This window comes from Carcharhinus amblyrhynchos, chromosome 3 (assembly GCF_965287045.1).
Source record: "Carcharhinus amblyrhynchos chromosome 3, sCarAmb.v2.hapA, whole genome shotgun sequence".
NCBI classification, from domain to species: Eukaryota; Metazoa; Chordata; class Chondrichthyes; order Carcharhiniformes; family Carcharhinidae; genus Carcharhinus; species Carcharhinus amblyrhynchos.
In genome coordinates this window covers 67476939-67494283 of record NC_137326.1, presented here as the reverse complement: position 1 = coordinate 67494283, position 17345 = coordinate 67476939, and the positions used below count along the sequence as shown (strand labels likewise).

General features: G+C 45.6%; 1 long non-coding RNA gene across 1 annotated transcript in view; it reads left to right on the top strand.

The window, feature by feature from the left end:
• LOC145341393 (uncharacterized) overlaps positions 1 to 13709 on the top strand; it is a 30026-nt gene extending 16317 nt beyond the window's left edge. Inside the window, exon 3 of the long non-coding RNA XR_013886366.1 lies at positions 13430 to 13709. This is a non-coding gene — a long non-coding RNA (uncharacterized LOC145341393). The remainder of the gene's footprint in view (positions 1 to 13429) is intronic.
• Positions 13710 to 17345: the final 3636 nt, after the last annotated feature.

Below are 17345 nucleotides of genomic sequence, written 5' to 3'. Positions count from 1 at the left end.
CTACCAGTTGCAAAAATATTGCAAAAGACTATTTGGTTGACAGCGAACAGTGGTCTTTTTGATAGAATCTTTTTATTTTCCGATTGGAGTAAGAAGGTAGTATGTAACAAGGAAGAATGTGTTGGCTGACTAATGCCTGGAATGTGGAGGCGAGTCATGTGATGAAACTGCCCGGAGTACATTTCATCACAAGTTGGTAACTCTATTCTGGGAACCAGCAAGCAAACCCGATAAGGTGACTGCCTGCCCTGCCAGTTGAACACCGTGAATTATCCACTTAAGGACCTCAATTGGCAGCAGTTTGGGAAAGCTATGCATGAGGCTACCTGCCCTAGACTTAATCAGTTTAGAAGTGGGAAGGTGTGGGATTCCTGCCCTACACCTCCTAACTTGATTAAATTCCTCTCCCGTAACCGAACATGCCTGATAGATGGGTATTAAACTTCACCATTGTCAATTTTGATTTTAATTTGATTTATTATTGTCACATGTATCAGTATACAGGGAAAAGAAAGGGAAGGAAAGGAGAGAGTGCAGAATATAGTGTGACAGTCATAGCTAGGGTTTAGAGAAAGATCAACTTAATGCAAGATAAGTCCAGGCAGCAGGAAAGAAACTGTTCTTGAGTCGGTTAATATGTGATCTCAGACGGAAGAAGATGGAAGAGAGTATGTCCGGGGTGTGTGGGGTCCTTGATTACGCTGGCTGCTTTTCTGAGGCAGTGGGAACTGGAGACGGAGTCGCTGATGGGAGGCTGGTTTGAGTGAAAGACTGGGCTTCATTCACGACCCTTTGTAGTTTCTTGCAGTCTTGGGCAGAGCAGGAGCCGTACCAACCTGTGATACAACCAGAAAGATTGTTTTCTATGGTGCATCTTTAGAAATTGCAATCTTCTTTCTTCCCAACAATGAAGTTAAATACCTGTCTATGAGGCATGCTCAGTGGCAGGAGAGGAATTTCTTCAAGTTGGAGGGTGTGGAGTAGGAATCCTACGCCTTCCAGCCTCTAACCTAAGTCTTGGGCAGGAAGGATCATGCACAGCGTTCCCAAACTGCTGCCAATTGAGGTCTTTAGGTGGTCAATTAATGGTGTTCAACTGGCAGGGTGGGCAGTTGCCTTGTCGGGTTTGCATTCTTTCAATATGAGTAATAGCTTGACATTGCTTTCACTTTGATATCAATGTAAATAATAACCTCCAGTGAATCTAGGAAAATTATATTTAGGTGCATTATTTCAAAGTACCACATGATGGTGCTGAATGCCTTTACTTGCGGATGCTGTGACTATCTTTACATATACTTCAACACCTGAGCAGGTGTAGGGCCAGTTATCGAAAATAACTGCATGGGCAACCAGATTACATTGGGGAAGTCATGGGATTTATCAATTTCGACACTGGGACTAAGGAACTGGTCACAAATGTGTGACAGCCCTTCGTAGCTACCACTGTTTTTAAATGACTTTCACTTATGCAGGCAGTGATGACAGTTAATTTATATATAATTAATGTCTGATAAACAATGCACAAGATAAACATGGAAGGGTAGCAGTGAATAACACAAAATTGTGCTCCATTTTTAGATTGAAATGAGTGAGGTTTGAGAGATATGGGTAGCACAGTAGCTTCACAGTGCCAGAGACCTGGGTTCGATTCCCGGCTTGGGTCACTGTCCGAGTGGAGTTTGCAAGTTCTCCCCTTGTCTGCGTGGTTTTTCTCCAGGTGCTCCAGTTTCCTCCCACATTTTAAAAGATGTACCAATTAGACACATTGACCTGAAAAGGGTGCCAGACTATGGCGACTGGGGGATCTTCATTGCAGTGTTAATGCAAGCCTTACTTGTGACTAATAAATATACTTTATTTTGCTTGTCAAGTAGAACTCCATGAAGATAACCCCACCTCAAACCCTCACCCACATACATGAACGGCACCCCAACCCCTCCCACCCCCACCCCCCCACCCCCCCAAACCATGCATGCACACATACATGAATGGCGCTCTAAGCCACCCCCCCAATATATTATGAAAGGTGCTCCACCCCCTCACATATACATGAACAGAGCTCCACCTCCACCCCCCCCCCCAAACACACACACCCACAAACTTGAATGGAGCTATACACACACACAAACATAGATGAATGGAGATGAAAGGACTTGCATTTAGTTTTGACTTTTCACATCCTCAGGCTGCCCACGTGCTTCAGTCTCTGAGTTACTTCTGAAAGTAAGTATTGTTTCATTGATAAACATGGCAGATAATTTGTGTATAGCAAGCTCTCACAAACAGCAGAGAAATTCCAGGTTAATTTTAGTTTGATCTGATTATTTGTGACATTCAAATGGCCAGGCCATTCAGAGGCAAACACTGCTCTTGTTTAAATCATTCTGGAATGCAAAAGTAACCCTGGCTTCTCCAAGCAAGCCCTCTTAAGCCCACTCTCCCCTCCACCCTCACCTCCAACAGTTATGAGGAGTTCATGAATTTCTCTCACGATGATCAAAACCATCCCAACTGCTCCTTCTCTTCCTTTGTCTAGCTCTCCAGAACCATCTTCCTCCAACGGTCCCTCTGTCATAGCATTGAATTTGCACCTTTCTCATCTATCTGCCGTCATTTTTCCCTACATCTTGCCTGTGAGGCCAATCTGCTCGACCCTATTCGAATGAAACTGGCCATCCAATTTCCTCTCCTGGCCCCATGTCAGCTGTTATTGGAAATATTTCTATCTTCAGGTGTTATCCCTCTCTCCTTTAAATCTGTCATCATTACCTTCTCCTCAAAAAAGCCAATCCTTGACCCCACAATCCTTGCAAAGTACAGCTTCATCTCCAACATCCCTTTCATCTCCTTCAGGTGTTGTCCCCTCTCTAAACCCACTTGCACCTTTCCCACAACATCATGTTTAAATCTCTCCAAATAGGTTTCCACTCTTGCCGTGGAACCAGAACACATGGCAGTCACAAATGAAATCCTCTTGACTGTGAAAAGGTCAATTTTCCCTCCTCCGCCTTTGACACAGTGACCACACCATCCTCCTCGGACACAGTGACCATGCAGTCCTCCTCAGATACAGTGACCATGCAGTCCTCCTCGGATACAGTGACTACGCCAACCTCCTTGGACACAGTGAGCACACCATCCTCCTCCCACAGTGACCACACTGTCCTCCTTCACACAGTGACCACATCATCCTCCCTAAACACACTGACCATACTGTCTTCCTCGGACCCAGGACCATACCATCCTTCTTGAACACAATGACAACTCCATCCTCCTCTGACACAGTGACAGCACGGTCCTCCTTGGACACAATGATCACACCGTCCTCCCCCCACACAGTGGCCATATCATCCTCCTTAGACACAGTGACCATACCTTCCTCCCCGGACACAGTGACCACATTGTGCTCCTCCAATACAGTGACCACACCATCCTCCTCCAACATTGTGACCGCACCATCCTCTTCCAACACAGTGACCACACCATCCTCCGACACACACTCAGTAATCACACTGTCCTCCTCCCACACAGTGACCACACTGTCCTCCCCAGACACTGACCACACCTTCCTCCTCGGACACGGTGACCATACCGTGCTCCTCCAACACAGTGGCCACGCCATCCTTCTCAAACACAGTGACCGCACTATCCTCCTTGGACGTAGTGACCATTCCATCCTCCTTGGACACAGTGACTACTCCATCCTCCTTGGTCACAGCAAACGAGCCATCCTCCTCGGACAAAGTGACCACACCATCCTCCTCAGGTACAGTGGCCACAACATCCTCCTCCCATACGGTGACCACACTGCTCTGCTCCCACAGTGACCATGCCATCCTCCTCAGACAGAGTGACCACCCTATCATCCTCGGACACAGTGATCGCTCCATTGTCCTTGGACACGGTGACCACTCCATCCTCTTTGGACATAGTGACCACACCATCCTCCTCGGACACAGTGATTGCGCCGTCCTCCTTGGACACAGTGATCACACCATCCTCCCCCCCACACAGTGACCACACTGTCCTCCTCAGACACAGTGACCACACTGTCCTCCCCGGACACCGACCACACCTTCCTCCTCCGACACAGTGACCACACCATCCTCTTCTGACAGTGACCACACCATCCTCCAACACAGTGACTACACTGTCTTCCTCAGATGCACTGACCACACCATCCTCCTTGGACAAAGTGACCACACTGTCCTCCCCCGACACCTCTCCAATGGCATCTAGCTGGGTGTGACTGCTCTCACCTGCTTCCATTCTTATCTATTTAATCATAGTCCGAGAATCATCTGCAATGATGCCATTTTCTGCTCCTGCACTGTTATCTTTGGTGTCCCCCAAGGATCAATCTGCAGCCATTCATTTCTACCTGCTGCCCCTCAGTTACATAATCTGAACGCACAGCGTTAGTTTTCACATGGATACTGATGACACTCAGCTGTATTTCACCCCCACATTCTCCACTCTGCACTCTCTGTAAGGTTTCGACTGCTTATCCAACATCCAGTACTGGATAAGCTGAAATTTCCTCAAACTCTCTTGACTTCAAACTACATTCCCTACTTACCAACTCTGTCCCACTCCCTGGGAACAGTCTGGGAATAAGGCAGTTTGGTTGCAATCTTTGCATCACATTTGATCCTGAGATGAGTTTGTACTGAAGTCATCACTAAGCGCGTCTATTTTCATCCCTGTAACATCAACATAGAACATAGAACACTACAGCACAAACAGGCCCTTCGGCCCACAAGTTGTGTCGATCATATCCATACCTACCAGGCCATAGAACTATCTATAACTCTCAATCCCATTAAATCCCATGTACTCATCCAGAAGTCTCTTAAAAGACCCCAGCGAGTTCGCCTCTACTGCCACCAACGGCAGCCGATTCCACTCATTCACCACCCTCTGAGTGAAAAACTTATACCTGACATTTCCTCTGTACCTGCTCCCCAGCACCTTAAACCTGTGTTCTCTCGTAGTGACCATTTCAGCCCTGAGAAATAGCCTCCGAGAATCCACCCTATCCCTCTCAACATTTTATAAACCTCTATTAGGTCTCCTCTCAATCTTCGTCTCTCCAGAGAGACGATACTTAGCTCCCTCAACCTATCTTCATAAGGCATGCCTCCCAATTCAGGCAACATCCTTGTAAATCTCCTCTACACCCTCTCAATAGCTTCCACATCCTTCTTGTAGTGAGGCGACCAGAACTGCGCACAGTACTCCAAGTGGGGTCTGACAAGGGTCTTATAAAGTTGCAGCATTACCTCCCGACTCCTAAACTCAGCTCCTCGATTAATGAAGGCTAGCACACCATACACCTTCTTGACCACATCGTCCACCTGCGAGACTGATTTAAGAGTCCTATGGACCCAAACCCCAAGGTCCTTCTGCTCCTCAACACTGCTAAGAGTCCTCCCCTTGATATTGTACTCCTTCATCCCATTGGACCTGCCAAAATGGACCACTACACGTTTATCCGCGTTGAAGTCCATCTGCCACTTCTCCGTCCTGTCTTGCATCCTATCTATGTCATGCTGCAACTTCTGACATCCCTCCAGACTATCCACAACACCACCAACCTTCGTGTCGTCGCCGAACTTACTAACCCATCCCTCCACTTCCTCATCCAGGTCATTTATGAAAATGACAAACAGCAAGGGTCCTAGAACAGATCCCTGGGGCACTCCACTGGTGACTGACCTCCATGCAGAAGAAGACCCATCCACAACCACTTCTGCAGGCAAGCCAGTTCTGGATCCACAAGGCCAAAGCCCCTTGGATCCCATGCCCTCTCACTTTCTCAAGAAGTCTTGCATTGTCTGACTTCACCTCACCTCAGCTGACTAATTGGTGAAAATCTCCTTTGTGTCTTTAATACCGCTAGCCTCGATTGCAATCTCTATTCTCTATTATAGATACAATCTATAAATGATAGACACCTCTACTCCAATACACTCCTGGCTGATCTGTCACATTCTACCCTCAGGAAAACTTGAGCTCATCCAAAACTCAGCTGCCTGTGCACGAACTCACAAAAGTCCCATTCCCTTCTCACCAGTTGTGCTCGCTGACCTCCACTGGCTCATGATCAAGCAACAACTTGATTTTAAAATCCTCATCCTTGTTTCAAATCTCTCAATGCATCGACCCTCCCTTCCTGTGCAATATGTTCCAGCCTCACAACTCTCCAAGGCATCTACTCTCCAACAATTCTGGCCTTGTGTGAAGTCTTGATTTTAATTGCGCCATTACTGCTGGTTTTGCTTTCAGTTGTTTCAAGCTCCTCTTTTCATACACTCCTTATATCCTACCTCTTTGTCAAACCTTTGCTTATCTGATCTAATATCTTTGTAAGTGATTTGGTGTAATTGTTTTTCGAATTCTGTGAAACATGGAATGGTTTATTATATGAAGTGCGCAATATAAATATAAGTTGTTGTTGATTAATACAATAGTGCTTTTACATCAACCTAAAACAACAACCTGAACCATGCTAAACTCTTCCTCACTGTACCTGAACAGGCACCAGAGTGTGACAACAAGGGGATTTTCACAGTAACTTCATTGCAATGCTAAAGTAAGCCTACTAATAAGTAAACTTTAAAAAACAAGTTTAACATCTCATCCTAAAGGTGGTGCCTCTGATAGTGCTTTGTCAGCCTGGTTTGTCAATAATGGGCTAAATATTCCGGTCTCCAGATTGTTGGATGTTTCATTTGCAATGGTCAATTTTCCTGCTCCCTGGGACTCTCCATGAATATCTCCAACCCTGAGTTAAGAGTCGGAAGTTCCACTGTACTTGGCTGAATAGTTAACCAGGAATTGTTATGCACCTTAAAACCTAAGCTAATACCTGGGTAATTATAGCATTGACGACCCCAACAATCACCTCCTGTGACCCTCCAACCACCACCAACCGCTCGACCACCCCAACTCCACTACATTCCCTACCCAATCTGACTACCACCAGTTCACCTGACGACTCCCCAACCATCCGACAACCCCCAATTACTATATCAAGGGGAGGCGATGGTCTAGTGCTATTAGCACTAGACTATTAACCCAGAAACCCAACTAATGTTCTAGGCATCCCAAATTTGAATCCCACCATGGCAGATAGTGGAATTTGAATTCAATAAAAAAGAATCTGGAATTAAGAATCTACTAAAATCATAGAATCCCTACTGTGCAGAAGGAGGCCATTCAGCACATTGAGCCTGCACTGACAACAACCCCATCCAGCCCCTATCCCTGTAACCCTGTATTTACCCTGCTTGTCCCCCTAAACTACACATCTTGGGACACTAAGGGGCAATCTAGCATGGCCAATCAACCTAACGCACATATCTTTGAACTGTGGGAAGAAACTGGAGCACCCAGAGTAAACCCATACAGACAGGGAGAATGTACAAACATCTCATCTGATAGTCATCTGAAGTTGGAATTGAACCTGGGTCCCTGGCGCTGAGGCAGCAGTGCTAACCAATGTGCCACAATGCCACCTCTAGGTAACACTGGGTAATTACTGATGATCATAAAACCATTATTGCTTGTCGGAAAAACCCATCTGACTCACTAATGTCCTTGAGGGAAGGAAATCTGACGTTCTTCTCTGGTCTGGCCTACATGTGATTCCAGAGCCACAGCAATGTAGTTGACTCTCAACTGCCCTCCAAGGGCAGCTAGGGATGGACAATAAATGCTGGCCCATGTCCTACAAATTAATAAAGAAAGAAATAAAATTAAAAATGAAAGGATGTGAACTGTCTTTCCCTAACTCTACACTGCTCCAACGGAATTCCCTGAAGGATGCTACACTAGAAGCTGGGCTTGGAAGGCTTTGAATGAAATGAGAAGCAGCATTGTGTCAGGGGAATTTGCCAATCATTACCACTGCTCAGAAGACCCAATCCATCTGTTTCCTTGGAGCTACTTTTACTTAAATCTCCGGAAAACCCACTAACATGAACAGCAATTCCAGCAAACTTTAGGCAAAGTTACAGTTGCTGAAGTGCTTGAAGGAGAGAATGGGAGAGGAGCACACGTCAAGGCTATCTAGAATAAGTCAATGGGTGGATCACAAACCAGTCATAGAGTCATATAGCACAGTGAAGGCCCTTCAACCCATCAAATCTGCACCAACTACCAATGACTAAAGTTGTGCTAATCCCATTTTTCAACACTTGTCCCATACCTTTGAATGTTATGAAGATGTAGTGTTGTAGAGGATATTAATGGTAAATGTGGGTTTACCACTGGTTAGTATGAATTTTTCAATGGTTAGCTTGAGTCCATCACTGATTAGTGTAGGATCACCAAAGATGTGCTCGTTAGGTTGATTGGCCATGCTAAATCGCCCCTTAATGTCAAAGCATCACTGAAAAGATCAAACATCACTGCTAACTCATATGGAGAGCCTGGCTTGTGACCAACCAAAATGGGTAAGGCACAAAATACATCAAAAGACTTTGGCAGGAAGGTACAGATGTGAAGTTGAGGTACTCCACATGTGTGGAGTTTGCACTTTCTCCCCATGTCTGCGTGGGTTTCCTCCCACAGTTAAAGATGTGCAGGTATGGTAGATTGGTCATGCCAAGTTGCCTCTTAGTATCCCAAGATATGTAGATTATGGGAATTAGTAAGGTTAATGTGTTGGGTTAGGGAGATTGGGTGGTATGTGGACTTTGGTAAGATGCTCTGTCAGAGAAACCGTGCAGAAACAATGGGCTGAATAGCTCCCTTCTGCACTGTGAGGGTTCTATGGATGGGACTTTTTGGCTTCGCTCACCCCAAAATCAGAAAATTCCCCAAGGTCAGGTCCTCCCCAACCTCCTCCAATTTCTATGGCAGGGGAGAGGGGTGTGGGAAAATTCCGCCCTATAATTCTCTGATCAGGGAGAGTGCACACACCTTCAAACAACCAATCTAACTAACCCCTGAAACACTGCAACTGCATATGGGTGTGTCTGCAGCTCACACACACAACTAAATAGACATCTCAGAACTCATTGAACCAGAGTGAAAGCAAATCCTCCTCAATCCTGAGGGACTGCTTAAGAAGAAAACAGAATAAAGCCATTTAATGGTTCACATTTTGCTTTGGACAATAGCTTGTGTGTATGTATGTATGCGCACATGTGGGTGACCCAATGGTCCCACAATAATCAATAAACAGTGCCATGGTCTTGGTCCTTTTGCCTCCATTGTAGCTTGTGTTACGTGTTACAAGGAGAGAAAAAGAAATGGTGTGGCATCCTCTACAAATTATCTTGGAACAGAATTAAAAAATAAGTATCTCAACATTTCCTTAACAAGGATTGGGATAAAAAAGCAGAAAATGCCAGATAAACTCAGCAGGAGAGTTAAAGGGTGTGATCCTCCCAAAAATGCTGAATTGGTGAGAAAATTTTTCTAGATCACGACTGTTTTTTCAGTGCAAGTTCAGACCCGAATCTCTGCACTCTGCACAAAGCAGAAGTTACAATCGTGAATATCATTAAAAACCTGGGGAGGCGGAGCCCGTTCGCTCTGGAGGCTGACAGCTCTGGAACTCTGCATATGTTCAGTGGCCCCGAACTGTCAGTCTCGCCGTTTGCTGGCCAGCCCGGCTCCACCACAGTGCTGCCCCTCCAGCCCACCTCCCCCCCACCACCTCCTCACAGCATGATCGCAGCCTCCACGACAATTTCCTGGTCAGCCCCGACATCCTCCCCCCGGTCCTGGAGTGCCCCGATGTCCAGCCCACTCCCACACCCCCCAGCAGTAGCAATCCTCTCACCTCCGCCCACCACCTCAGACCACTCCCCCCAACTTAAACCACCCCCCCAGCAGACTAACCCCCCACCCCCCCCCCGGCCCAGAGGCAGCCCCCCCAATTGCTGGTCTCTCTCCATTCCAGACCAATCCCCATGCAAAGCAGCAGAGGGATCCCCCCATCCGCACCAATCATCTCCTAGGCCCCTCCCACTATAGGCCCTGCCTCCTTAGCACTGCCCTATGCTTGGCATGGGCACTTTACCCTTTAGGCAGTGCTGGGGGCACAGGCTGGCACTTCCAGGGTGCCCATGTCCAGGGGGCACAAATCCCCCGCCGCCTGACCCACTCGGGGGCCCTGATTGTCCCCCCTTCACTCCAGCAGGATCTCCCGCTAGTTCCCCGAATTGGGAAGCTACTGTAAATCTCACCACAATGAAGTACAGGGTGGGAATGGTGTCAGGCCCAGTAAGTTCCGTGTCGGGCCCAGTAATGACATGTAAACTATATTTTAAATATATTTAAAACAGATTAAAAATCACTTACCTCTCTTACTGCCGGTTTCCAGTGCAGTCCCAAGTGTGCCTATTTCCTGTCTCTGGGAGATGCGCAAGTGTCAGGAACAAAAGAACAAAAACAGCCCGGCAAACAGGCCCTTCAGCCCAACGAGCCCGCGCCGCCATTTTATCATTTCCAGTCCCCCCTCCACCCATGACCCTTGTCTATGCTTATGGCATTACACATTGAGGGAAACTAATTTAGGGACAATTTATTACCTCCAATCAGCCTAATAGCACATCTTTGGGGTGTGGGAGGAAACCCACGCAAGCACGGGGAGAATGCGCAAACTCCTACAGACACTGGCCCAAATCCATGTGTCTGCACAGCAAACCGTGATAGTCACTGAGCTGTCGTGTTTCCCAGCATCTGGTCCAGTTTAAGCGCCCACTAACGACATGAAGTACTAGGCTATTCTCGACCATCCAAGAACAGCCCTAGTATGACCCATTGCGTGTATGCCCCTCGTTGGACAACAAGGTGGACCGACTTAAAACCTGTAAATTAAAAGAGAAAAACATTAGTATCATTCCACAATCTTATACATCACCAGGGACATCCATAGAACATTACAGCGCGGAACAGGCCCTTCGGCCCACAATGTTGCGCCGACCAGTCTTATTTTTAAAAAAAAACATTGACCCACTAATCTAAACCAATCCCTTTTTGTCCATAAACCTATCCACCAATCTCTTAAACGCCCCCAAACTAGGCGCATTTACAACTGCAGCAGGCAGGGCATTCCAGTCCCTCACCACCCTCTGGGTAAAGAACCTGCCCCTGACATCCGTCCTATAACTACCCCCCCTTAACTTAAAGCCATGCCCCCTCATGCTAGATTTCTCCATCCGAGGAAACAGGCTATCACCATCCACCCTATCTAAACCTCTAATCATCTTATATGTTTCTATAAGATCCCCTCTTAGCCGCCTTCTTTCCAGTGAAAACAACCCCAAATCCCTCAGTCTCTCCTCATAGGACCTCCCCTGCATACCAGGCAACATCCTGGTAAACCTCCTCTGCACCCTCTCCAAAGCCTCCACATCCTTCCTGTAATGTGGGGACCAGAACTGCACACAGTACTCCAAGTGCGGCCGCACCAGAGTTGTGTACAGTTGCAACATGACGCTGCGACTCCTAAATTCAATCCCCCTACCAATAAACGCCAAGACACCGTACGCCTTCTTAACAACCTTATCTACTTGATTCCCAACTTTCAGGGATCTATGTACACATACACCTAGATCCCTCTGCTCCTCCACTCTATTCAAAGTCCTCCCGTTAGCCCTATACTCAACACATCTGTTATTCCTACCGAAATGGATTACCTCACACTTCTCCGCATTAAACTCCATCCGCCACCTCGCAGCCCAGCTCTGCAACCTGTCCAAGTCACCCTGCAAACTTCGACACCCTTCCTCACAATCTAATCCCAATGCTAATGAACCTTATTTAAAACAATCTCCGATATCCACCCATCTCCAACCCACTCATGTGCCTGTCTAAGTTACTCTTAAACAACTCTAGCGTGCCTGCCACCACCACCTTGCTTGGCAGAGAGTTCCATACCCCCACTACCCTCTGTGTGAAAAACCTCCCTCTAATATCCGTGTTATACCTCTCCCCCCTCACCCGAAGCCTGTGGCCCTTCGTACTGTGTGTCTCTAACATAGGAAATAGCTTACCACTGTTTACTCTATCTATACCTGTCATAATCTTGCATATCTTTATTAGATCCCCCCCTCAGTCGCCATCTTTCAAGGGAAAACAGCCCCAATTTGCTCAATCTTTCCTCATAACCCAGTCCTTCCATACCAGGCAACATCCTGTAAACCTCCTCTGCACTCTCTCCAGAGTCTCCACGTCCTTCCGGTAGTAAGGCAACCAGAACTGGACGCTGTACTCCAAATGCAGCCTAACCAACGTTCTATACAACTGCAACATTAGACTCCAGCTCTTATACTCTATACCCCTTCCTATAAAGGCTAACATACCATAAGCTTTCTTCACAACCTTCTCCACTTGTACTGCCACCTTCAAAGACTTGTGCACTTGCACCCCCAGGTCCCGCTGCGTTTCTATACTCCTTATAGGTTTACCCTTTATCATATAACTCCCCCCTACATTATTCCAGCCAAAATGCATCACCTCACATTTATCGGGATTAAACTCCATTTGCCATATATGTGCCCAATATACCAGCCTATCTATATCGTTGTAATGCCAGACATTGCTCCTCACTGCCCGCCAATCCAGCCATCGTAGTGTCATCTGCAAATTTGCTGTTCACACCACTTACTCCCTCTTCCAAGTCATTTATATATACTACAAAAGGAAGAGGTCCCAGTACTGAGCCCTGCGGCACACCACTAGTCATGATGTGGGAATGCCGGCGTTGGACTGGCGTAAACACAGTAAAAAGTCTGACAACACCAGGTTTTAGTCCAACCGATTTGTTTGATAATACAAGCTTTCGAGGGGACTGCCTCTTCATATATGCCATTCACCTGACGAAGAGGCAGTCCCCTCGAAAGCTTGTGAGTATTATCAAACAAATTGGTTGGACTAAAACCTGGTGTTGTCAGACTTTTTACTGTGTGCACACCACTAGTGACAGACCTCCAGCTAGAAAAGGACCCTTCCACTACTACTTTCTGTCTCCTCTTAGCAAGCCAGTTCTCCACCCATCTAGATACCTGGCCTTGTATCCCATGAGCCTTAATCTTTTCAACCAACCTACCATGAGGGACTTTGTGAAACGCCTTACTGAAATCCATATAGACGACATCAACGGCTCGTCCTTCGTCGACCGTTTTTGTCACCTCCTCAAAAAATTCTACCAGATTCGTAAGGCAAGACTTCCCCTTTACAAAGCCATGCTGCATATCCCTAACCAGATCACAATGCTCTAAGTGCTCATACATCCTATCCATATGCGAATGCCACAAAATGGCCAACACGCGATTCTCCCAACCAGACCCACTAGAAAATTTGCAGGTCGAAATGGGAGAATTGCCCCCAATATTTCAGATCCAACTGTTACTTCTATAGAAAATTAACTCTGAAACATTAACTCTTTTTTCTGTTTTCGTTTCAGATTTCCGGCATCTGCAGTATTTTGCTTTTCTTGAAGGATTGGGGAATGATTACCACAACACATGAACTGAAGAAAATCCAATTAAGAATGTCACATCAGATAAACAGAAGGAAAGAGAAACTGAAGTAACAAAAAAAGAGGCTGGAGATTAATCTCCAATGTTAATTCTATGAACTGTATATTGAGGAAAGAATTGACACCAGTTTCCACCTTAAGACAGGTTTATTTCCAAGACTACAAATTCTTTCATTCTTCATCTGCCCTCCTCTCCCTCCATCCCCCCTCCCTTCCCTCCTCCCCTCCCTTCCTCCCTTTCTTTCCTTCCCCCTTCCCTCCCCTCTGTCCCTGTTCCCCATCCACTGCCCCTTCCCTCCCTCATCCCCTCCCACATCTCCTCCCCACCTTCTCCCCTCCCCCTCCACCCCGTCTCTCCTCTCTTTTGTATGAAGTATGAAACCAAGTCCCCAGCTGCTCTCTCAGGTGGAAATAAAAGATCATGTGGCCATTATCCGAAGAAGAGAGAGAGTTCTTCCCCAGATTACATTCAATATTTATCCTTCGATCGACATCTCTCCAATGCTGCTAATGGAACCTGTGATAACATATAGCAACATTTTCCTTCGCTTTCCATCAGCGGGATCATTCAGTCCTGTTGAAGATGATCCCCCCACGGCGGGTTCCCAGATAGTGTGGACAGCAAACAAGGCAAATAGCCATTGACTTTGATAAGACAGGAAGATCCCATTGATGACCATTGGTTGGACCATTATCTTGTAATTGAGTTTGTGTCTATAGATGCCTTGTTTGTGAAACAAATCCTACACTCACCTGATGAAGGGGCAGTGCTCCGAAAGCTCGTGCTACCAAATAACCTGTTGGACTTTAACCTGGTGTTGTGAGACTTCTTACTGTTTTTATATTACAGCAGTGACTACGTATCAAAAATATATCAGTGGCTATACAAACGCACTGAGCTTGTGAAAGATGCTATACAAATGCAGGATTTAACCAGGCATTCATAGGGAGCATACAGCCCTTGTCTTTAGTCCACAAGTTTTGAAAGCAGACTGCAGTGAAAAATTCTACTGTGAACTGAGCAGAGAATTGGCACACTGTATCCAAACTCTCTGGTGGTCTTTGGCTCACTCACTGGTGCAGCCACCTGAAAGAAATTCTGGAGGAAAAAATGAAATGAATTCAGGAAAAATTACTTGCTGGTGGTGCATCAGTCTTCTGAGACCACATATATTTAAAATACCTTGAACTTTCACACAAAATGGAGATAACTTCAAGATAATAACATTCCATAAATGTAATTCAAGTGCAAGCTTTCCTTTACAGTGTCGATTGCCAAGATTTTTGAAAGTGCTTAAATTCCATAAGAACTTGAAAAAAATTGAAAAATGTTTTGCTTTAAACAGAGCTCCATAGCAATGGAGATTTTTGTTTTTCCCAGAAACTATTTCAGTTCTATTTATAAAACGACCGATCATTCTGAGATTAGATATTGTTCAGTCCTGTTTAGACTTTACAGATCTAAATAAATAAAATGCAACGCTGCGCAAAGAATACCAAAATAACCGAGCCTTGATCTTGATGTAAACATAGAAGGATTTACATTTATAAGGGCTGTTCATGACCCAGGACATCCTAGTGAAGTACCCCTGCAAAGAACTCTGTCCATGTATCTGGCCTATTATCAAGACAGTTTTTTCCACATCTGAACTTCATCATTGCTTCAGATTAACTGTTGCTGAAACCCTTATCGAGGCCTTTGCTTTCTCTAGACTTGCTTCCACAATACATAAACAGATGCTGCTGCCCCCAACCAATTTCACATCAAGCCCTGTTCACACATCACGCTTGTGCTCACTAACTCACGTTGGCTCCAAGTTTGGAAACACCTTAATTTTAAATTCTCATCTTTGTTTTCAAATTCCTTCATATTATGGGTGGCATGGTGGCACAGTGGTTAGCACAGCCGCTAACCACAGGATCCAAGTTTGATTCCTGTCTTGGGTCACTATCTGTGCGGAGTCTGCACATTGTCCCCGTCTCTCTCCATTGGTGTTCCGGTTTCCTCCCACAGTCCAAAAGACATGCTGGTTTTGTGCACTGGCCATGCTAAATTCTCCCTTAGTGTATCCATTCAGGTGCCGGACTGAAAACAACTAGGAGGTTTTCACAGTAACTTCATTGCAGTGTTAATGTGAGCCTACTTGTGACTAATAAATAAACATTACATTTATCTGTCTTCTCTAGCCTCACAATCCACTCAGATCTCTGTGATCTTCCCCAATTTTAGTTGCTCCACCATTGGTGAGCATGCCTTCATGTTCCTAGGCCCTAAATTCTGGAATAAGTTCCCTGCACCTCTCTGTCTCCCTACTTCTGTTTCCTCCTTTAAGACACTCCTCAAGATCCACCTCCTTAACCAAGCTTTCTTCAACTGGTCTATCTTATTACGTGGATTGTATCATATTTTGTTTGTTAACACTCTGGTAAGGCAGGAAATGCTGGAAAAGCTTAGCAGGTCTGGAAGCATCTGTGAAGAGAGAAATTGTTAATATATTGAGTCTATATGAATCTTTAGAACTGGAGAGAGTTAGAAGTGTAATCAGTTTTATGCTGTTGTAAATGTGTTTTACTGAGGGAGTATTATTGTCCCGGACACTAAGAAGAACTTGCCTGTTCTTTTCTTTTAAATTGTTCTTTAGGGGTCTGGGGTGTGCCAGCAATTACCTTTGAACTGAATGTGTCACTCAGCCATTTCAGAAGGCAGTTAAGAGTCAACCATATTGTTATGGGTCTGGAGTCACATAGGCTAGTCTAGGTAAGGATGGAAGATTTCCTTCCCTAAAGGACATAAATGAATCAAATGGGTTTTTATGCTCACAAGTGCTATATTCCAGAACTATTAATTGCATTTAAATTCCACCATAATGGGATTTGAACCCCTGTACCCTGGAGGTGTCTGTTGCGATCCTTCTCATCTGAGCAGATCCTGTGTACACAGTCCTCTGTCTACATCACACACACACGATAGAATCATAGAACACTACAGCACAGAAACAGGCCTTTTGGCCCTTCTTGGCTGTGCCGAACCATTTTCTGCCTAGTCCCACTGACCTGCACCTGGACCATATCCCTCCACACCCCTCTCATCCATGTACCTGTCCAAGTTTTTCTTAAATGTGTGTAAAAGTGAGCCCGCATTCATCGCTTCATCTGGCAACTCATTCCACACTCCCACCACTCTCTGTGAGAAGAAACCGCCCCACTAATATTCCCTTTCAACTTTTCACCCTTAACCCATGTCCTCTAGTTTTTTTCTCCCCTAGCCTCAGTGGAAAAAGCCTGCTTGCTTTCACTCTATCTATACCCATCATAATTTTATACACATCTATCAAATCTCCCCTCATTCTTCTACGCTCCAGGGAATAAAGTCCTAACTTATTTAACCTTTCTCTGTAACTCAGTTTCTCAAGTCCCGGCAACATCCTTGTAAACCTTCCCCGCACTCTTTCAACTTTATTAATATCCTTCCTGTAATTAGGTGACCAAAACTGCACACAATACTCTAAATTGGCCTCACCAATGTCTTATACAACCTCACCATAATATTCCAACTCTTATACTCAGCACTTTGATTTATAAAGGCCAATGTTCCAAAAAGCACTCTTTACGACCCTATCTACCTGTGACACCACTTTTAGGGAATTATGTATCTGTATTCCCAGATCCCTCTGTTCTACTGATCTCTTCAGTGTCCTACCATTTACCACATATGTTCTACCTCGGTTTGTCCTTCCAAAGTGCAATACCTCACACTTGTCTGCATTAAGTACCTACAGGATTTTGAAGATGAAGCCTCATGGCAGCAAGTTTGCCACAAAATGATTACAGAAACAAGAAG